Genomic DNA, 23741 nt, shown 5'->3' on the forward strand with positions numbered 1-23741 from the left:
ACTATAAGTGCAGCCTCAGTCAGTAACGCGTTCAGACACCGCATGCTCTATCCTGCTTCACTAGTGCAACATCAAAGCAGTATTGGGCGCACTGCGACTGGACGCAGTGGTGATTGACAGTTTAAGTCAACTCCACTTAGTGCGGAGGAGGAGACAGGAGATCAGAGGTGCATTGGGAGAGTACCAGGACTCTGCCTGCCCCTGCTTTCAATGAGGTCCGTGTTGGGGAGATGGGTTTCAGTGTGCTATCTATATTTCAGTGTGCGTCACAAATGCATACTGATACACTGACATACTGTACACAGCCATTGACCAGGGAGGTTGCCAGAACAGCTGTGCGGCTGCTCATCAACTTTGGAGCTTTAACAATTCTAGCTGGCCGCTATGTTTTTAAAAATGTTGTCCAGTCCTGGATACCAACATCACAAATCCGTTCTTCATGAAGAACAATAATGCCTGTCTCCATCAGCAACGCCGCTACTGAAATGTTACAGAAGCGCCAACATTTTGTGGATATGAAATAGGTACCACTTTTGTTACTTCCAAGAAATCCTTATGGGTGTCCCATAGCCTATGCTGCTTACCACACCCCAAAAACTTTCTGGTCTTACAGGAATCAAAAACATGTAGAGTAGCTGCTATATAGGTGCAGTTGGAGGGTATTGTATTGTATGTCTTTGTATGTGAAGTTTTATAATGTATATGGCATGCAGTAGAAAAAGTGAAGAAACTGCAATTTGCCAGACCTATAATGGGCAGAGCAAGAACCTCCAGCTCATGCACCTCCAGCTCATGCACCTCCAAAACATGCACCTCCAGCTCATGCACCTCCAAAACATGCACCTCCAGCTCATGCACCTCCAAAACATGCACCTCCAGCTCATGCACCTCCAAAACATGCACCTCCAGCTCATGCACCTCCAAAACATGCACCTCCAGCACAGAGAGCTCTGGTTGTCACACTAGCGCGTCACTAGATCCCCTCTGTCTCTCCATTGGTCACGGAGCGTGCACGGGCAGCCTATCACAACGTCCCCTGCCCTGTGACCAATCAGAAAATGGTTGCTGGGCTGCCCCAGTTTATTCTCGCCCAATCAGAGGCGGTGCACCTGACAAATATCCTTCACGCACTTTGCGTGGCCGGCAGCTTCTTCAGATGCACGGCCCGGCCAGGGCAGACGGGAACCCAGCCGGGGCAGACGGGAACCCGGCCGGGGCAGACGGGAACCCGGGGGCAGCCCGCCGGCCCGGTGGCGGGAGGGAGGGATAGGGCGTAAAGTGAGTTATTCACGTGGTAGCTGCACCTGGAACCGTCCCCTTTTCAGAAGTTGTTGCCCCGCGATTAGGCGGGGAGCTGTCAGCACCGTCACTGAGAGGAACCCACGGCAAGTGTCTCCAGCTGGGAGGTACCGGTGCGGGAGGTGAGAGAGACATACCGGTGCGCGAGGGGAGAGAGACATACCGGTGCGGGAGGGGAGAGAGACATACCGGTGCGGGAGGGGAGAGAGACATACCGGTGCGGGAGGGGAGAGAGACATACCGGTGCGGGAGGGGAGAGAGACATACCGGTGCGCGAGGGGAGAGAGACATACCGGTGCGCGAGGGGAGAGAGACATACCGGTGCGGGAGGGGAGAGAGACATACCGGTGCGGGAGGTGAGAGAGACATACCGGTGCGCGAGGGGAGAGAGACATACCGGTGCGGGAGGGGAGAGAGACATACCGGTGCGCGAGGGGAGAGAGACATACCGGTGAGGGAGGGGAGAGAGACATACCGGTGCGGGAGGGGAGAGAGACATACCGGTGCGGGAGGGGAGAGAGACATACCGGTGCGGGAGGGGAGAGAGACATACCGGTGCGGGAGGGGAGAGAGACATACCGGTGCGGGAGGGGAGAGAGACATACCGGTGCGGGAGGGGAGAGAGACATACCGGTGCGGGAGGGGAGAGAGACATACCGGTGCGGGAGGGGAGAGAGACATACCGGTGCGCGAGGGGAGAGAGACATACCGGTGAGAGAGACATACCGGTGCGGGAGGGGAGAGACATACCGGTGCGGGAGGGGAGAGAGACATACCGGTGCGGGAGGGGAGAGAGAAATACCGGTGCGCGAGGGGAGAGAGACATACCGGTGAGAGAGACATACCGGTGCGGGAGGGGAGAGACATACCGGTGCGGGAGGGGAGAGAGACATACCGGTGCGGGAGGGGAGAGAGACATACCGGTGCGGGAGGGGAGAGAGACATACCGGTGCGGGAGGGGAGAGAGACATACCGGTGCGGGAGGGGAGAGACATACCGGTGCGGGAGGGGAGAGAGACATACCGGTGCGGGAGGGGAGAGAGACATACCGGTGCGGGAGGGGAGAGAGACATACCGGTGCGGGAGGGGAGAGACATACCGGTGCGGGAGGGGAGAGAGACATACCGGTGCGGGAGGTGAGAGACATACCGGTGCGGGAGGGGAGAGACATACCGGTGCGGGAGGTGAGAGAGACATACCGGTGCGGGAGGTGAGAGAGACATACCGGTGCGGGAGGGGAGAGACATACCGGTGCGGGAGGGGAGAGACATACCGGTGCGGGAGGTGAGAGACATACCGGTGCGGGAGGTGAGAGACATACCGGTGCGGGAGGTGAGAGACATACCGGTGCGGGAGGTGAGAGAGACATACCGGTGCGCGAGGGGAGAGAGACATACCGGTGCGGGAGGGGAGAGAGACATACCGGTGCGGGAGGGGAGAGAGACATACCGGTGCGGGAGGTGAGAGAGACATACCGGTGCGGGAGGTGAGAGAGACATACCGGTGCGGGAGAGAATGGGGTCAGATTTGTGGGGGTTTTTGTGATGTTTTGTTTCGCTTTCTGTGCCCAAATGATTAACGTGTAACATCTTATTTTAGCTGAAGAATGATTATTCCTCACAGAATCCCACCGGTCTGTTTCACCGCCCTGCTGGTCACAGTGTGCAGACAGGTGTAGTGTTGGAGGTGCACAAACCATAGGAAAGTGGAAGAGAAACCATACTCGTTCTGCAGTCGTAACCAGTTGTTAGTCCAGGAAGTCTAGTAGTTGTGTTTTATTTTTCTTCCCCTTTCTGTCTCCATATGGAACATTTATTTTATTTTGGAAACACCATTCTGAGGTGGGACTTCTGCCCATATTTACTATGCCATAAGACACTTTACAGCATCTCTGGCACAGCACCACTTTGTAAATATTGGGTATTATGACAGTGAGACAGTTCCATGATGTAGTGTGGGGGACTACAGGAGTGGAGTTTGTCTTGAAACAGTTAATAGGCTACTTAAACTTGGTGGGAGTGAGAAGTAGAGCGAGAGAGAAAAACATTGCAGTCTGTATTGGGTAAAAATGTGGGGGCCAACGTAAAAAGTTTGCTCACCCCTGGTCTAGGAGATCTTTGTGGCTTTGGATGCGGTCTCGCATTACGGAGACCAGTTCACTGTGCAGGGGAGTCTTCTTAATAGCCAAGTTGGCCAAGGGCTTGGCAATGGAACAGGGTACAAACTTCTGCTAAAACCTGGCCGTCCCCAAGAAGTTGAGCACTTCTGGGTGCGGGGAGTCAGCCACCCGAGGATGGCCTCTACTTTGGTCAGCTCTGGCTTAAACTGTCCTCCACCCATGGTGCCCCAGATATCGAATCTCGTCCACGCCGGGATGACACATTGTGGGCATCAGGGTCAATGCTGCCTCCCTGATCTGGTCTAGTACCGCAGCTACCTTTCCTAAGTGCTCATTCCACATCCAGCTAAACACTGCTAGGTCGTCAAGATAGACCCAGGCATACCACTACATCCCTTCCAGTAACCGATTTTGACCAGACTATGGAAGGTACTCTGATCATTCTTCATCCCAAATGGTATTACGGAAAACTCATACAAGCCATTCGGGGTGATGAACGCCAACTTATCCCATGCCTTGGAGGTCACATTTCCCCGGCTGAGATCCATGGTAGTTGGGTACCTTGCACCTGTGAGCTCTAAGAGCTCATCCATGCGTGGCATCGGGAAAGAATCCGTGCCTATCTGGGCATTGAGCTGCTGGTAGTCCACACAGAACCGGGTAGTTATGTCTATCTTGGGCACCAGCAATACTGTCCATGCCAAGGGACTCTGTGATTGGAGATGACCCATAGAGCCAGCATCTCTAAATTTCCTTTGCGATACTTTGCTGGATCTTGACGTAGACCCGCCTAAGCAGATTTGTGATGGAGCCGCTGATCGTCTGTGTTGATCGGATTATCAGCTAGGTAGATCCTGTCAGGTTTGTCCGTTAACAGGCCTGGTTTCTCACTAGCAATTCTCTCACCAGCACTCATTAGGGAGCAGTGAGCTGCGTCCCAAACCCCACCTGATCCGCAGGTCCTCCATGCTGGGCTTCCCCAAGGAGATCTGGCAAAGCCTGACTCGCCTGATTTCCTAGAAGCGGGCTACAAATGGAAATCGACTCACTGGAATATTATGCCTTCAGCATGTTTGTGGTATGTCTGCTGCCTAATCTGTTGTTCATTCATTTCACATACCTGGTATCGTTCAACCGCCGGATGACTGTGTATGGGACAGTCAGCCACTTGTTCTGGCAAGTGGGCTTAAGAACTAAGATCTGCTACCCCTGGATGAACTCTCAACCCCATACCTCACCGCTGAGGTATCAACTGTGGCGGTCTACCCTCTCCCAGCTCTCATGGAATAGGTCAAGCGATCCACATACCTGGCGCCCACACAAGCTGAAAAGGTGAGAATCCAGTTGATTTACGGTGGCACCTCTATAGGCAAATAGGAGGTTTTGCTGATGAGACTCCCCCTTTGGGTTCAATCAAGACCCGAAGCATCTGCATTAGGGTGCCATTGAACCGCTTGCACAGTTTGTTCAACTGAGGATAGTGGGGAGCAGTGTGAAGTTGCTTAACTACGCACTTATCCCAGAGACACTAGAGCAGTTCGAACATGAACTGCATCCACTGGTCAGTGAGTTTCTCGCTTGGGAATCCTACCCTGGCAAAGATATTTATCAGCGCCTCTGCTTCCTTCTGGGCCTTTATTGATGAGAGCGCTATTGTCTCAAAGTACCTTGTGGTGAAGTCCACCACAGTGACCAGTGCCACTCCCAACCAGTAAAAATTCTGGGGCAAATGGGTTTTCATCCTAGCCACCCCTTGAGCAGCTAATAGGATCTCGTGGGCCAACAGCAGAAACTGGGCCTGGCATGCCTTGGGGATATTTAACTAGTGTGTCCATGACAAGGGTCTATCCAGAGCATCTGGGATTTGTTCCCGATACGGGAGTTGATGCTTCCATAGGAGTTAATCCACCTCGCTCTCAGAAGCAGCCTCTGCAGCACGCTGCCTCATACCCTCCAAGTTCAGGTTGGATCACTGGACCTCCCGGAAAGTGTGGTTCGTCCCTAGTCACACAAGGATGTGGGGGTGGGGTCAGTTATATCGGGCTCTTCCCAGCTTACCTCTTTGATCTGCTCTGGCACAAAGTTGGATTGGTGCCATAACTCTGGGTGCTTTCTCAATTTTCGTTAGCTGGACAGTCAGAGCCTCCTGCCTGGTAGCTGCCGAGTTTAGTTTCAGACTGGGGTGGTGTAATCGCCCACAAGCCACCCTAGGTCATTAGCCAGCAGCACATCATTGTGCAAGTCGAGCAATACTCCCATCTCACTGTAACCTCTGCCACTCCCCAAGCAAGGAACACACGGTCCAAAGGGACGGTGAGACTAGCTCCCTCTGCCACTAGCCCATCAGTGTGCTTGTCAGGCAAAATCTGCTCTGGAGGGACCAAGTTGGAGCGCAATGTGATAGCCACCCCAGGTACAAGCGGCCTGGACTGCCTGTGTAGTGACGACAGTCACCTGTGGATCAGCTGATTTTATTGTGCTGATCCATACCCAGAAGGACGATTGGGTGCTCTGGAGTTACTGTCTCTGGCGTTTGCGCTGTACGGTCTGGACTGTCGTGCTATGCTCCTGCAGGTGGCCACCCAATGTAGGTGATCAGGCATGGATTAGCGGGGCATTTCCTTGGACTGGCGTTTGTAAATCTTGTTGCAGATGGGCAATAGACCTGCATATGCCCTAGCCGACCGCACAGATAGCATTTCCTTAATTCTGCAACGTTGGTCGGGGATGGGGGAAGCTTTGAGCGCTGTTGCTCAGGCCGTGGTTACTCCATTGTGCAGTTACCTCGCATCACGGGGCTTAGGCTACTCGGCTGAGGTGAGGGCGAGCCACGAGAAAATCCATCTCGGCTGCATACTGGGCTATGGCAGGCGTCTAATCCAGGACCCATTCACAGACTTCCGGAAGACACTGGAGCAGGAATTGTTCCTTGATTAACAGATCATGGAGTTCTTTAATGCTAGCGGCTTCACTGCTGGCTACCTACCACTTCAAGTAATGGTTCAGACGAGACACAAATTGAATGTGTCTTGGGACGCTCACTGCAGGGACCAAAACTGCAGCCGGTAAGACTCTGGGATGGTTGCGTACCAGGCCAGGAGAATGTGCTTGACTACCGTGTAGTCCCTGGATTCCTGCAATATCGGTTTTCCAGTACACAGCCACTTTCCGGCTTAGCTTTGAGTGAAGTTTTTGTCCCCCATCGACCAAAGACAGCTGCTGGAGATGGGAGATTTTTTTCTATCAATCCACGGTAGTCATCAATGTCCTCTTTAGCCTGGTCGAATTTCGATGCGAGAGCCAAGGGGCTGACTGCGCCTTGGTCTATAGCATCATCTGGCACCTCCGCCACATGTCTCAGCATATTCTGTCTGCCTTGGATAGCCCTTCTGTGAGCTCTCCGATTTCCAGGCACATGGATACCAAGTCCTCCTCCGGTTCAGCCTCGGAATTGGCGATTCATCTTTTGCCGATACTCTGTATGCTAAGGCGGGAGGGGAGAGAGACATACCGGTGCGGGAGGGGAGAGAGACATACCGGTGCGGGAGGGGAGAGACATACCGGTGCGGGAGGGGAGAGAGACATACCGGTGCGGGAGGGGAGAGAGACATACCGGTGCGGGAGGGGAGAGAGACATACCGGTGCGGGAGGGGAGAGACATACCGGTGCGGGAGGGGAGAGAGACATACCGGTGCGGGAGGTGAGAGACATACCGGTGCGGGAGGGGAGAGACATACCGGTGCGGGAGGTGAGAGAGACATACCGGTGCGGGAGGTGAGAGAGACATACCGGTGCGGGAGGGGAGAGACATACCGGTGCGGGAGGGGAGAGACATACCGGTGCGGGAGGTGAGAGACATACCGGTGCGGGAGGTGAGAGACATACCGGTGCGGGAGGTGAGAGACATACCGGTGCGGGAGGTGAGAGAGACATACCGGTGCGCGAGGGGAGAGAGACATACCGGTGCGGGAGGGGAGAGAGACATACCGGTGCGGGAGGGGAGAGAGACATACCGGTGCGGGAGGTGAGAGAGACATACCGGTGCGGGAGGTGAGAGAGACATACCGGTGCGGGAGAGAATGGGGTCAGATTTGTGGGGGTTTTTGTGATGTTTTGTTTCGCTTTCTGTGCCCAAATGATTAACGTGTAACATCTTATTTTAGCTGAAGAATGATTATTCCTCACAGAATCCCACCGGTCTGTTTCACCGCCCTGCTGGTCACAGTGTGCAGACAGGTGTAGTGTTGGAGGTGCACAAACCATAGGAAAGTGGAAGAGAAACCATACTCGTTCTGCAGTCGTAACCAGTTGTTAGTCCAGGAAGTCTAGTAGTTGTGTTTTATTTTTCTTCCCCTTTCTGTCTCCATATGGAACATTTATTTTATTTTGGAAACACCATTCTGAGGTGGGACTTCTGCCCATATTTACTATGCCATAAGACACTTTACAGCATCTCTGGCACAGCACCACTTTGTAAATATTGGGTATTATGACAGTGAGACAGTTCCATGATGTAGTGTGGGGGACTACAGGAGTGGAGTTTGTCTTGAAACAGTTAATAGGCTACTTAAACTTGGTGGGAGTGAGAAGTAGAGCGAGAGAGAAAAACATTGCAGTCTGTATTGGGTAAAAATGTGGGGGCCAACGTAAAAAGTTTGCTCACCCCTGGTCTAGGAGATCTTTGTGGCTTTGGATGCGGTCTCGCATTACGGAGACCAGTTCACTGTGCAGGGGAGTCTTCTTAATAGCCAAGTTGGCCAAGGGCTTGGCAATGGAACAGGGTACAAACTTCTGCTAAAACCTGGCCGTCCCCAAGAAGTTGAGCACTTCTGGGTGCGGGGAGTCAGCCACCCGAGGATGGCCTCTACTTTGGTCAGCTCTGGCTTAAACTGTCCTCCACCCATGGTGCCCCAGATATCGAATCTCGTCCACGCCGGGATGACACATTGTGGGCATCAGGGTCAATGCTGCCTCCCTGATCTGGTCTAGTACCGCAGCTACCTTTCCTAAGTGCTCATTCCACATCCAGCTAAACACTGCTAGGTCGTCAAGATAGACCCAGGCATACCACTACATCCCTTCCAGTAACCGATTTTGACCAGACTATGGAAGGTACTCTGATCATTCTTCATCCCAAATGGTATTACGGAAAACTCATACAAGCCATTCGGGGTGATGAACGCCAACTTATCCCATGCCTTGGAGGTCACATTTCCCCGGCTGAGATCCATGGTAGTTGGGTACCTTGCACCTGTGAGCTCTAAGAGCTCATCCATGCGTGGCATCGGGAAAGAATCCGTGCCTATCTGGGCATTGAGCTGCTGGTAGTCCACACAGAACCGGGTAGTTATGTCTATCTTGGGCACCAGCAATACTGTCCATGCCAAGGGACTCTGTGATTGGAGATGACCCATAGAGCCAGCATCTCTAAATTTCCTTTGCGATACTTTGCTGGATCTTGACGTAGACCCGCCTAAGCAGATTTGTGATGGAGCCGCTGATCGTCTGTGTTGATCGGATTATCAGCTAGGTAGATCCTGTCAGGTTTGTCCGTTAACAGGCCTGGTTTCTCACTAGCAATTCTCTCACCAGCACTCATTAGGGAGCAGTGAGCTGCGTCCCAAACCCCACCTGATCCGCAGGTCCTCCATGCTGGGCTTCCCCAAGGAGATCTGGCAAAGCCTGACTCGCCTGATTTCCTAGAAGCGGGCTACAAATGGAAATCGACTCACTGGAATATTATGCCTTCAGCATGTTTGTGGTATGTCTGCTGCCTAATCTGTTGTTCATTCATTTCACATACCTGGTATCGTTCAACCGCCGGATGACTGTGTATGGGACAGTCAGCCACTTGTTCTGGCAAGTGGGCTTAAGAACTAAGATCTGCTACCCCTGGATGAACTCTCAACCCCATACCTCACCGCTGAGGTATCAACTGTGGCGGTCTACCCTCTCCCAGCTCTCATGGAATAGGTCAAGCGATCCACATACCTGGCGCCCACACAAGCTGAAAAGGTGAGAATCCAGTTGATTTACGGTGGCACCTCTATAGGCAAATAGGAGGTTTTGCTGATGAGACTCCCCCTTTGGGTTCAATCAAGACCCGAAGCATCTGCATTAGGGTGCCATTGAACCGCTTGCACAGTTTGTTCAACTGAGGATAGTGGGGAGCAGTGTGAAGTTGCTTAACTACGCACTTATCCCAGAGACACTAGAGCAGTTCGAACATGAACTGCATCCACTGGTCAGTGAGTTTCTCGCTTGGGAATCCTACCCTGGCAAAGATATTTATCAGCGCCTCTGCTTCCTTCTGGGCCTTTATTGATGAGAGCGCTATTGTCTCAAAGTACCTTGTGGTGAAGTCCACCACAGTGACCAGTGCCACTCCCAACCAGTAAAAATTCTGGGGCAAATGGGTTTTCATCCTAGCCACCCCTTGAGCAGCTAATAGGATCTCGTGGGCCAACAGCAGAAACTGGGCCTGGCATGCCTTGGGGATATTTAACTAGTGTGTCCATGACAAGGGTCTATCCAGAGCATCTGGGATTTGTTCCCGATACGGGAGTTGATGCTTCCATAGGAGTTAATCCACCTCGCTCTCAGAAGCAGCCTCTGCAGCACGCTGCCTCATACCCTCCAAGTTCAGGTTGGATCACTGGACCTCCCGGAAAGTGTGGTTCGTCCCTAGTCACACAAGGATGTGGGGGTGGGGTCAGTTATATCGGGCTCTTCCCAGCTTACCTCTTTGATCTGCTCTGGCACAAAGTTGGATTGGTGCCATAACTCTGGGTGCTTTCTCAATTTTCGTTAGCTGGACAGTCAGAGCCTCCTGCCTGGTAGCTGCCGAGTTTAGTTTCAGACTGGGGTGGTGTAATCGCCCACAAGCCACCCTAGGTCATTAGCCAGCAGCACATCATTGTGCAAGTCGAGCAATACTCCCATCTCACTGTAACCTCTGCCACTCCCCAAGCAAGGAACACACGGTCCAAAGGGACGGTGAGACTAGCTCCCTCTGCCACTAGCCCATCAGTGTGCTTGTCAGGCAAAATCTGCTCTGGAGGGACCAAGTTGGAGCGCAATGTGATAGCCACCCCAGGTACAAGCGGCCTGGACTGCCTGTGTAGTGACGACAGTCACCTGTGGATCAGCTGATTTTATTGTGCTGATCCATACCCAGAAGGACGATTGGGTGCTCTGGAGTTACTGTCTCTGGCGTTTGCGCTGTACGGTCTGGACTGTCGTGCTATGCTCCTGCAGGTGGCCACCCAATGTAGGTGATCAGGCATGGATTAGCGGGGCATTTCCTTGGACTGGCGTTTGTAAATCTTGTTGCAGATGGGCAATAGACCTGCATATGCCCTAGCCGACCGCACAGATAGCATTTCCTTAATTCTGCAACGTTGGTCGGGGATGGGGGAAGCTTTGAGCGCTGTTGCTCAGGCCGTGGTTACTCCATTGTGCAGTTACCTCGCATCACGGGGCTTAGGCTACTCGGCTGAGGTGAGGGCGAGCCACGAGAAAATCCATCTCGGCTGCATACTGGGCTATGGCAGGCGTCTAATCCAGGACCCATTCACAGACTTCCGGAAGACACTGGAGCAGGAATTGTTCCTTGATTAACAGATCATGGAGTTCTTTAATGCTAGCGGCTTCACTGCTGGCTACCTACCACTTCAAGTAATGGTTCAGACGAGACACAAATTGAATGTGTCTTGGGACGCTCACTGCAGGGACCAAAACTGCAGCCGGTAAGACTCTGGGATGGTTGCGTACCAGGCCAGGAGAATGTGCTTGACTACCGTGTAGTCCCTGGATTCCTGCAATATCGGTTTTCCAGTACACAGCCACTTTCCGGCTTAGCTTTGAGTGAAGTTTTTGTCCCCCATCGACCAAAGACAGCTGCTGGAGATGGGAGATTTTTTTCTATCAATCCACGGTAGTCATCAATGTCCTCTTTAGCCTGGTCGAATTTCGATGCGAGAGCCAAGGGGCTGACTGCGCCTTGGTCTATAGCATCATCTGGCACCTCCGCCACATGTCTCAGCATATTCTGTCTGCCTTGGATAGCCCTTCTGTGAGCTCTCCGATTTCCAGGCACATGGATACCAAGTCCTCCTCCGGTTCAGCCTCGGAATTGGCGATTCATCTTTTGCCGATACTCTGTATGCTAAGGCTAACTCGGGGGAGGTATTGCTCATCACGGTGCTCCTGTAACCTTTTAGGTTGTGAGATGTCGCAGCTGAGACCTTCTCAGTTCCGAAATACCCAAAAGTATTTTAGCCCTGAACCTGGCGATCCCACTTCTACCACTAGAAAGACTACTTGGGATTGCAAGCACCAGGCAGAACACATGTTAATCCAAAAAGAACACAAGCACAAACAGAAAACTCACCAGACCGGGGAATACAGGGGATTGCTAGCTCGCAGGGTGCATATAACCAATAAAGAATATCACTTGTGAGCACATTCGCATGTCTTGGACAGGTCTGCAACCCTGCCTTTCAACCATTATCACTTAGCATACAGTGCTCCCACTGCAGCAAGGGATTCAAGGAAACAACATGCAAATGAGAACACAATGTGTCACCTTTTGCCTGGAATATCCATTCACATGGAGCCCATTTTAAGGTAAACCTACCCAGCCTAGAAAATTGCAAAGCTAGTAAAACCAAACTCGCACTGATGAGACCCATTAAGGTTGAAACATGTCTGTGAGTGGTTTGACTGGCTTTGCATCTAATCCCATACTGTGCTTTTAAAAGCTATGTGAACAGCATTGCATTTGCTTATATGGGCTCCATGTGACTGGATATTCCAGGCTAAAGGTGACACATTGTGTGCTCATTTACATGTCATTACATGGAACCCATATAAGCAAATGCTCTGCTGTTCACACTGCGTTTAAGCACAGCATGGGATTAGATGGAAAGTCAGTCAAACCACTCACAGACACCTACATATAAGGATACACGTTTGGGCGTTTATAATATATGCTCCCGAAGGATCTACATATAGATGTATTGCTATACGCTCCTACTAGTGTTCATAGTGTTTATTACGTTAATTGTGTCACTTCATATATCATTCTGCCCATAATTTGATGGTAGAGTTTGTGGTATAGAAGAGTTCTTATATATCTCCCACTGCTAATATACCTACCTAATTTCATTACTGGAATAATATCAGATCACTGCTTCAGTGAACATGCTATTAGTTCACTAAGGCAGGGGGCGCAAACTTTTTTCCCTGCGCCCCCCTACCGGCGGTCCCCTCACTCCCGCGCCCCCCTAACCCCCACTTACCTGCGCTCCGGCGTCATGACGTCACGTTGCCATAGCAACGTGACGTCACATGACCTCGCAACATCATTTTGACGCCGCGTTGCCATGGCGATGAAGGAAGCCGCCGGAGCCTAGGTAAGTAAAGGTTTACAGAGGCCCTGCAGCTCCCCCGACACTTAATTTAAGTGCCTTTGGGAAGCGCGCGGGGCCTCTGTAAACCCTGCGCCCCCCCGCCGGCAGTCTCGCGCCCCCCAGTTTGCGCACCGCTGCACTAAGGAGTATATGCATTTACAGAGAGATCACTTCCACCCACACACATAATCTGGGTGGCCAATGCATCCTATATATATTAAGTAATTTCATTAGTGAAATAATAGCAGTGGGAGATATATAAGAACTCTTCTATACCACAAACTCTGCCATCTAAATATGGGCAGAATGATTATAGGGAGGGACACAATTCACGCTATAAACACTAGTAGGAGAGTATAGCAATACATCTATACGTAGATCCTACGGGAGCATATATTATTAACGCCCCAAACGTGTATCCTTATATGTATGTCAAACATTTTACCTCGTTTTGTTTTAAAAATTGAGTTTAATAAATTATTTAAAAACTACCATTTACCCACCACTTAAAGGGGTTATTAAAAATATATATCGTTCAGAATTTAATTTCTGTGCATCAGTACCAGTCCTGTCTGCTTTGATGTTACAACCAAAATCTAAATTTATAGGTGAGTGCATTTTAAAGGGTTCTTAGGGAGACTATTGCTAGTCTAGCAGTTATCACCCTACTCTCTTTTTCTTAGTTTCCCTGGATGCCGCCTCGATTAGTTTGTTCCACAATCCCAGTAACTAGGGATGACCGCCCCTGTTCTCAATACAGTTGGTCTCTGGACAAAGAGACCCCTTTCAGTGGGTCATCCTCTTACTGGCAGAGTCGTTAACCTTATTTGGGCATGCGACGCTGCCCCTACCACCACATTGCCTTGCACTGTTTTCAGAATTTTAGACTTTAGCCTGGTTACTTTTGTGCTATGAAATGGTGTTAACATTTCACCACAAGGAATGTCGGCTTGTTGCATTTATCTCACATTGCCCCGGAGTCATCAAAGTGCAATCCGCCGTATAATAATAATAGCCTGTTCTTGTATAGCGCTGTTAGTTTTACGTAGCGCATTACAGAGACATTTTGCAGGCACAGGTCCCTGCCCCGTGTAGCTTACAATCTATGTTTTTGGTGCCTGAGGCACAGGGAGATAAAGTGACTTGCCCAAGGTCACAAGGAGTCGACACCGGGATTTGAACCAGGCTCCCATGTTTCAAGCTCTCGGTGCCATTCAGTGTCTTTACTCACTGAGCCGCTCCCTCTCCCATCGCGTGGTATCGCACCCAAATCGGCTATTGACTTTATATGGAGATATCGCAGATTCAGGCGCGTTACAGCTGATCGCTGACTTTGACTCTGGGGCATTGTGCCATCTGAAATCGTAACACATGACCAGGGTAACTGTAGCTTTAATTTAATGCCAGTAATTCTGGAGGTGTGATACTTTTCAAAGCAGCCTTCTAACAGACCAGGTTCCATTGGGCATCGAGGGCAAAAAATCTCCTCTCCTCATCCCCCTTTTTTTTTTATTACAAAGCCTGCTGCGTTTCTGTGCTTCCGCTTTTCCTGCAGTAGGGGTTTTCTTATAAAGTGTCTCCCATGTTCTCAGTGCTAGGAACATCTGGTATTACCATACTTAAAAAAATCAGGGCAGACATTAGTTGTAGCTGGTATTCCTAGAATTAACACTTTACATCTGTTACCGCTGCTCCCTGTACAGTGTAAGGCTGCGATTTTGTATTGGGTGCGATTTCTGCAGCAGCCTATCGGGCTGGCCAGAGAGCGGGCGCAGTGCAGAGCAACTGCGCGGCAGATTTTTCAAATGACTTTGGGTTTTTTTTCCGCGCAGTGGCCGGGTTACGTGAGCGGTTCAGCCAATGAGGGCGAACCTGGTGACGCCTCCCCAGTCGCCCTATCGCAGTGCACCCATCACTCGGGCGCCAGGCGCGTGTGACGCTATGCACTCCGTCGTGCGCGCCTATTATAATCTTAGCCTAAGAATCGTATACTGCTCTCTGTACCATATAAAAGGAAACTTATTTTGTTATACAATGCCAAAACTTTTCTAGTGACCAGGGGATGCCAACAGATTTTGATTGGGGGAGCACCTTTGACAAATTTGAAGAATGAGCCCCCCAAAAATGTTCTTTTTGTTTCCCCATCTCCCTTCATGTCTTAGTATCTCTCCCCTTCTCTCTGTTCTCCCCTCATGTGTTTCTCTTCTTTCCCTGTTTCTCAATTTATTTTTCTCTTATCTTTCCTCTGTCTTTGCTCCTCCTCGACTCTTATTTTCCCTTTCATGTAATGCTCAACTTCTTCATTCTCCCGTTCCTCCTCCCCCTCCCCCCCCCCCACTCCCTGCACGTCTTTCTCGCCTTCCCTCTCCCCTTCCCCCACACCTCCAGGATGACTCGCTCTCCCCTCTAGCATGATTCTCTGTGCCCTCTCCCAGCATAGTTCTCTCTCCCCTCCTCCTTCACCATGTCCTTTTCTAACACATGCTTTCATTCTACTGGGTTTTTTTTTAACACCCCTGTCTCTCTTTTTGCTTTTCCCATTCATACCATTGTCTTTATTTAATCCCCCATATTTCTTCCTCCGCCCCTGGTTTTTTTTCTTCTTGTCCCCTTCACCATCCTCTCTCTAACAATCCATGATTATCTTTTCCCAGCATCTTTTTCTCTCCTTCTTCCCCTTTCTCACTCTGCCCCTCGTGTCTCTTCTCTATTTTCCCTCCTCATGATGTCTCTCTCGTCTCCTTTTTGGTTTTTCTCTCTTCCTTTCTATTCTATGTCTTCTTCCCTCTCATGTCTGTATTCCCCCTTCTCCCCCCCTGATTTAGCCCTCCCCCCCTGATTTAGCCCTTCCCCCCTCACCTTTTTCAGCTGCTGCTCCTTGAGGCCCCGCCCACTGGCTAAGGCTCAGCAGAGAGGATTTCAGTGTGTTACTTGTGTCTCAAGGGGCCCCCTGCAGAGAATTGATGGGAAGCCAGGCCCCTAAACCCACCGGGCTCGGCACAGCAGTACACACAGCGGAGCTTGTTAATGTGTTTATTTTAGTACCATATACTAGTGCTGCATGTGTGACCTCCTAATGAGTTGTGCTCATAAAGTATACATCAATTTTTGTCTTTATACTTCAGTGCCAGCAAGTAATGTCAGCACAGTTCAGACATTTCCCCATTGCTCTGCTTTTTTGCCACTAGTTTTTATGGAAACCCTTTTTTCTATTTTTCCTGACTGTGCCCCATACAAAGGTGTGAAGGCAGTACGTTTCATTCTAATCTAACAAATATCCACATAAAGGTGATCACTAGAACCTAATAACGGATTTATTAGATCCGACACAATTTTGTCGTAGAGGTTAGATGGATGGGGGCAATCGGGTGAATATAGGGGTTGGTCCTTTCCCTGGTGTATGCGGAGGTGCAGAATATAGCCTGTTGAACTTGCACAAAGCATGTATAGCTTTAATCTACATTGTGCTCATCTTTGTGGACTTTACTACCTGAATATAATTGTAAAGTAATGAGGACTGGTCCACACTGATATTCTGAGTAGCGATGTCTATCTCTCACAACTTGGTGGACAGGTGGTCAATTTGTGACATTTTGACATGTAATATGTCCAAGAGGATCCCTAGGCAAAGCCACGCAAGTGTAAAAACCTCAGCAACATCTGATACCTGTTCCTGTCAATCACAGCAGGGAAAAGTGGGGTATCATAAACTGGTGTGGGGGGGGGAAAGAGGCGTGTTTAGCCTAGTAGGAACTAATGCTGTCATTAATGGTCAGATACATTATGGCAGACCAGGGGAGGCAAATAGGAAGGATTGGTGCCATCTGACTGATTTGGGATCAGAAGGTGTTTCTGTGGCTTGCGATGCGGCTGAGGGAGCTTGGTGGCAGAAGAAGTCCATGTCCTGAGCCATCTGGTCATTGGGTTGTTACGAGACTCTGTTGCTTACAGACTTCTTCTGGCTGTCCCAGCATTGGAGGAAAACTGTACACCTACGCTGTCCATAGTCCCGTAACAACCCAGAAGTGACATCACGAAGTGACAGAGGGTGCCTAGAACAGGAGACCGCGTGAAGAATACTACATCTTTTGCTTCAGACCCTGATTGTGGGCCAAACGCACTTTTAAACTGCAGATTTCTTACAGATGTAGCCAACCTTAATGGTCGAGTGGCCACGGGTGAAAAGCGTAAAAACGGAGGCGCCGAGGGATGTGGCGTCCACAAAAGTGCTGCAAAGGGACCTTCTTTTAATAGGACATCCCGCAGCGCTAATCCTTCCAGGTCGCATTCGGCACGGGAATGAGCATGGTGGCGGCCACCTGAATGAATTTACCTGGATGAATTCAGAGTTGGTTACTCTGTATAACCGAACTGCCTTTCTGTCACGTGGAACACGTGAGTCTAACATTCAAAGATTAAGCTAAACTGTTTCAGACTGTTATACAGTGTTGCACTATTGTTGTTATATATATATATTTTCTCTCTATGTTCCTGGATGAAATTTGCGCCCCTGTATTTTCACTGTTATCTGGTCTGGGATTGAGTCCTGTTTTGGGAGCTGCACGTTCTATCAATGACAGTCTATATTTTGTTTATCACCTTTCACGAATAAGTACTGTTATTTGCGCTTGCACCTTTTTTTTTTTTTTTTTTTTTTTTTTTTTTTTCTTTCCAATAAATATATTGTAAGATGTATGGGGTGAGGATTTGCTTTTCCATATTTTTTTTTTTTTACAAACTATTAGATTGAAGGCAGACCTCCAGAAACAGAAATAAATGTAAGCGTTAGTCACTTGAACATGGCACAGTGTACATGCATTTATTTTCATACTATTGAAATGCTCTGATATCCAAATGTAAGCAAAGGGTTTAAAGGTTTTAAATAACTGCTGAATAAAATGATTATGTTCCCAACGTGTACAGGCTATTTTCCAGGTGTTCACCACTACAAAATGTCATAGGACATCTACTACCTTCACCTTCAAGAAGGGAGCCCTAAGTACTACCCCTAATGCACTTTGACCTTGTCAAAAAACACAGTTGGACAACGTTGGTTATTATTGTAGTTTACAGCTCAGAGGAGCAGTTGTCATGTCCAACACTTTCTGACTGGTGGCAGGTATAAATGACAATCTGATTTTGCTACAGTACATGTAGTCCATCCACTCTACATGCTTCAAGATTAAAGGTTAGTTCTTTCTGTGTAAGTGATTACACATAGGAGCATCAGGTGTTTTAAGATGTTTTGCAGGATATATATTCTAAATACTGTTGACGGTTTGATTTATACATTCTTTTACTTTTTGTGTTCTCTAACTGGTAAAAGAAACATCTGTCTACATCAGTGATTATCAACAGGGGTTCCGCGGTTACTGTGGGGGGGAGGGGGGAGCCTGGCGCGGTGGCAGCACGCTATGCAGCAGTGACATGGCAGCTGCTCAGCAGCAGCCGCCCGGGTCACTGCTATCCTTCCTCTTCCTCCTGTCGGCGCTGGAAGCCGCGTTCAACTTCCAGTCCGCAGGAGGAGGGAGCTGTAGATCGGCGCAGGCCCAAAGTTGAGTGTAGACAGAGGGGGAAAGTGTGTGTGTATGTATGTGTGTGTCGGTTGGGATTCCCCTTAACCAGAAAAGAGGTTGAAAACCACTGATCTACATATTTATTTCAAATTCATCCCACCCTTTAATGGAGATGATGGCATTAGCAACTGTTCCCCTTTTTGAGGGCCCATTTCCTATTGGATTCCAGGATTCATGTGCTGTTCATGGCATAGAGCAGCGTTTCCCAAATGGTGGGTCGCGACCCGGCACCGGGCCACGGCACCAAAATTGCCGGGTCGCAGAGAGGCTGGCCGCGCGGTGTCTCCCGTCCGCCTCCCCACCCCCCTCGAGTTAAAAAAAATTGCAGCGATTCCCCCCGCGGTCCCGCGCGCATGCGCACGACAAGCAGGGCCTGCTCCCTTCCTCCCCCCCGCTCCCAACGTGGGACGGAGGAGGAAGTCCTCTGCGGCCCGCTTCCTCCCGCGACCCGCTTCCAGAGCTCACCTCCCGTGGCACCTCCTCCCTAGCCCACCTCCCGTGGCACCCCCTCCCGAGCCCACCTCCCATGCCACCCCCTCCCGAGCTCACCTCCCGTGCCACCCCCTCCCGAGCTCACCTCCCGTGGCACCCCCTCCCGAGCTCACCTCCCGTGCCACCCCCTCCCGAGCTCACCTCCCGTGGCACCCCCTCCCGAGCTCACCTCCCGTGGCACCCCCTCCCGAGCTCACCTCCCGTGGCACCCCCTCCCGAGCTCACCTCCCGTGGCACCCCCTCCCGAGCTCACCTCCCGTGCCACCCCCTCCCGAACTCACCTCCCGTGCCACCCCCTCCCGAGCTCACCTCCCGTGGCACCCCCTCCCGAGCTCACCTCCCGTGCCACTCCCTCCCGAGCTCACCTCCTGTGGCACCCCCTCCCGAGCCCACCTCCCGTGCCCCCAAGCCCACCTCCCGTCCCGGGCAGCAGGGGATATCAGGGGCAGCAGGGGAAAGCATCCGGCGGCAAGGTAAGTCACCCCACCCAGTCACTGTCAAAGTCACTGTCAAGTGTCACTGTCACCCACCCAGTCACTGTCAACCCCCAGTTACTGTCACCCAAAGTCACTGTCACCCAGTCACTGTCACCCACCCAGTCACTGTCACCCACCCAGTTACTGTCACCCACCCAGTCACTGTCACTCACCCACCCACCCAGTCACTGTCACCCACCCAGTCATTGTCACCCACCCAGTCACTGTCACCCACCCACCCAGTCACTGTCACCCACCCACCCAGTCACTGTCAAGTCACTGTCACCCAGTCACTGTCAAACCCAGTCACTGTCACCCACCCAGTCACTGTCAAAGTCACTGTCACCCACCCAGTCACTGTCACCCACCCAGTCACTGTCACCCACCCACCCACTGTCTCCCACCCACCCAGTCACTCACCCATCGTCTCCCACACACCCACCCAGTCACTGCCTCCCACCCAAGTGTCCCAGTCCCCCCTCCCAGTCCACCCAGTCCCCCCCCACCCACCCCCCTGTGTGTTTGTGTGTGTGTATATATCAGTGTGTGTGTGTATCAGTATCTGTGTGTGTGTGTGTGTGTATTAGTGTCTGTGTGTATCAGTGTCTGTGTGTATCAGTGTGTGTGTGTATCAGTGTCTGTTTGTGTGTGTATCAGTGTCTGTGTGTGTGTGTATCAGTGTCTGTGTGTGTGTGTATCAGTGTCTCTGTGTGTGTAGCAGTGTGTGTGTGTGTGTGTAGCCGTGTCTCTGTGTGGCTGCGTGTGTGTGTGTGTGTCAGTGGCTGCGTGTGTGTGTATCAGTGGCTGTGTGTGTATCAGTGTGTGTGTCTGGCTGCGTGTGTCAGTGGCTGTGTGTGTGTGTGTGTGTATCAGTGGCTGTGTGTGTGTGTATCAGTGGCTGTGTGTGTGTGTCTGTGCAGGCCCTATAGGCCAGTATAGGCGATAAAATTTTTAGTGGGTCACAAGGAGAAGTTCAAAAATAACCGGGTCACGGAAAAAAAAGTTTGGGAAACGCTGGCATAGAGGAACCGCATTTTGTGTATAACTTATTTATTTTTAATGTTTTTCAGATGCACTGAATTTTTCTTAATACGTTTAATAAATGATTTACATATTTTAAAGCAGTGTTGTGAGTTTATAGGTCTAAAGAGCTATCCAAAATACATAACTTTATTGAAGGACATTGTTTCACAAGAAAACCATGTTGTCTTACTTTATCATTTCAATTTTGACCGACACTACTGTTGCTTTAACAATTCTTAATGGATCAAATGACTTCTTTGGAGTAAGTTGAAATAATAAAAATGTTTTTACATTTGGAACATACGACCTTTTCATGCAGCATAACTAAATTCAAATAAAACAAACTCCTTTTCTGCAAAAAGGCCATTTAAACGTTTACTACCATCAATAAAGTGACTTGCCCAAAGCTTCCCATTTATTGTTCTAGACATAAGCTTCTCAGTGGTTTACTGTAGGGATGCTCAACTCCGGTCCTCAAGACACCCCAATAGGTCAGGTTTTCAGGATATCCCTGCTTCAGCACAGGTGACACAATCAGTCCCCGCTTCAGCACAGGTGGCTCAATCAGAGGCTCAGTCTTTGACTGAGCCTCTGATTAAGCCACCAGTGCTGACGCTGGGATATCCTGGAAACCTGACCTATTGGGGGGCTTGAGGACTGGAGTTAGGAACCCCTGGTTAATGAATGCAGTTATTATTATTATTGATGTGCATGATTAATTGCAGCAAAATGTTCATGAAATATAAAAAAAAAAAATAAGTTTGTTCTGGATGGAACAAAGTTCTCCGTGATTTCCCACGCACAAAGGTGTTTATGCTAATTTACATGTGGGAAATTAATATTGTTCATGTACACAAAATAGTTTTTTTTTTTTTTTTTCAATTTTTTTTATGAAAGCCACTGTAAAGATTGTAAGCGTTTACAAGCTGTTTCTTTCTTTACAGAGAACACAAAATGTAATCTAGTTGACCAAGATTTCACCGCTTGAATCCTGAAGAGGCATTCGTCCACTCGCTGCCCTAGAGACCTGCGGAGAACACAGAATTGTAGCTTTATTTCCTGCTATGAAATGTTTCACAAGAGTAAGCATATAGGATACTTTTGCTTCTTTATCTTACTGTTCTGTGCATTTTGTGAGCAACTGTAAAGTGCTCAAAAAAAAATCCTTGGTATCTAAATTTGTATTAAAAAAAAAAAAAAAGTACGCACAAAACTCTGTACACTGTATTTAGTTTGTGAACCTAAAGTAATTGTGTTTTTGTTTAACTTGATTAGCATGGTCTTTATCTAAAACAGTCTGGTATCTAGAGAAAGAAAAAAACGAATGTTGGTGCCTGGTCTAAAAAGGCTGCTTTAATATAAGTACTGTATATATTACTGTACGACGTGATCTCAATATCAAAAGAAGACCTTTTCCATATAAGAAAATTCCGCTATGAAGTGTCTTGAGAAAGTAAGCCTAACTTAAAAACATCGTATTGATAACTTTTTTTTATTGATTTTATTTTTAAAAGTTAACGGGCCAATATATATGAAGTATGAGACATTGTTCCGTTTGCCACGACGCTCTTCCTGCTCCAGTCGTACCTACAGTAGTAGGTTGTAGTACACATTTTTGTTATTTTGCTGCTTTTGGATCTGTATAAAGCAGATGTAATTACTTCCACAATGTTTTCTTTTAAGACGAGCAGCAAATCTCTTATGCACCAAGTTTAAATAAAATCTGGAAATGATTATTGAAGCATGCAGAGCACTTTCATAGTGCACATTGATTTTTTTTTTTTTCCCCTCGACTGGTAGTAGAACTAAGTAGCTGAGTGTCTTGATTTTGGAGAGATTGTAGTTTAGTACACATCTGGCACTAATTTCTGAGTTCTTACTGCTTCAAGGTAGGAGCACATTATTTTGGGAAACCAGTTGCACTTTATAAGTAGTATATTCTAAACTGTATTTTTGAAATGGGAATTAAATAAAGACGGCCTAACATCTATCTTATTGTTGTTCAGGAAAGTAAGCAGCGAGGAGCGCAAGTAAAATGGTAGGTGATGTGTAAGCCCTTATCGTATAATGGTGTGAATAGTAGAACAACCAGCATACAATGTGTCCCTGTCCGAAATAAGTCGGGGTGGGTGGGGGAACAGTTCTCTATTGTCCCCCATGACTGTGCAAATGAATGGGGAGAACTTTGGGGTAGGGCTATCCATCCAACTTTAAATGGCATCTGAGACCCTAGCACCTTTTTAGTAGTTTTTGGTCTTGCATGCTTTGGGATAACAAGGGTTGCTCCCTTGGATGCCTCCTCTGTCTCTTACAGGCTGCCCACACTGCCACCTTACAGGGGTCTGTTGCCAGTGTCCCCCAAAGCCACACTGCTTACAGCTGCTGGCCTGGGGAATGTTACCATGCATAGAGCTGCCACCGTCTACAGACCCGGTAGGAGTTTGAGGCCTAGCTAAGCCAAACCGGAAGTGCGGGTCCGTGCCTGGAAGTCGGGTTACTCCCCCCGAAGAAACTTTAGCACATGTGCAGGACACGCTAAAAGTATGTAATGAGGTATGGCAACAAGCTACCACCCTCACATCCCGCCCCCCCCTCCTCCTAGATTAGTTGGGCCATCAGCCAATTAGAGACCTAGGATTGGGCTAAGCCTTTGATTGGAGTCTTTTTTTTTTTAGGGCAGACGGGATACTTTTCTCTCCAGTGATAGGAGTATAGCTCTGAGTTTCTCTGCCTATTGCTGCTGTATTAAGTTTGCTGATGGGGGCTCCCTGGAGCATGAGGAGACTGGAGTTTCTAAAGTTGTAGCTACTGAACCCCAAAAAGCTGTAGCTAAAACTAATCCCCGTTCTGCAGATTGTACTATTTGAGATTGCAAATTGCCCCCCTAATTACTTCAAGAAAGATGTCCAGATTGTATAATTTTTTTTTATATATATTTATCTTCTAGAGACTCCAGCACAGGTGAATGAGTTGTTCTCATGGCTTAAGAGCTCCGTTATAGACATTTTGAGACAGCCAGGGCGAGGCAATGAGGGCTGAGCTTACACATTCCAGGTCTCTCTCAAGGGATTCAGATTTTCAAATTTGGAGGATTCCTCATCTGAAGAGGGAGAAGTTAAAGTGTATGAGAATGTTACTGTTGATAAAATAATTAAGAGTATACGTCAGGCAATTAGTTTAGAAGACGTCAGAGAAGATCGCAAGATAGTAGATCGTGTATTTCTGCAATCACAAAAGATAGAGACTGAAAAGGTTCAACCGCACATACCGTTTTAACTATTAAACCCAGTGAACACACTAGTGATAAAGAGAAAATGTTTTGTACAACTGGAAGTAGTGCAGC

General features: G+C 49.2%; 1 protein-coding gene across 11 annotated transcripts in view; it reads left to right on the forward strand.

Annotated features, from left to right (window-relative positions):
• The first annotated feature begins 1130 nt into the window (after positions 1-1130).
• Positions 1131-23741, forward strand: part of LOC142503045 (SERTA domain-containing protein 2-like) — a 30471-nt gene continuing 7860 nt past the window's right edge. For 2 of the 11 annotated variants that reach the window (XM_075614910.1, XM_075614908.1), the window contains exons 1-4: positions 1132-1421; positions 16977-17226; positions 21343-21480; positions 22405-22436. The gene's annotated coding sequence lies outside the window, so the exon portion shown is untranslated. Of the gene's footprint in view, positions 1422-13209; positions 17227-17754; positions 18020-19914; positions 20661-21342; positions 21481-22404; positions 22437-23741 lie in introns of those variants that run through there. The other 9 variants (XM_075614909.1, XM_075614912.1, XM_075614913.1 and 6 more) reach the window with 9 other exon arrangements.

Source organism: Ascaphus truei, chromosome 9, assembly GCF_040206685.1.
Source record: "Ascaphus truei isolate aAscTru1 chromosome 9, aAscTru1.hap1, whole genome shotgun sequence".
In the NCBI taxonomy this organism is placed as follows: domain Eukaryota; kingdom Metazoa; phylum Chordata; class Amphibia; order Anura; family Ascaphidae; genus Ascaphus; species Ascaphus truei.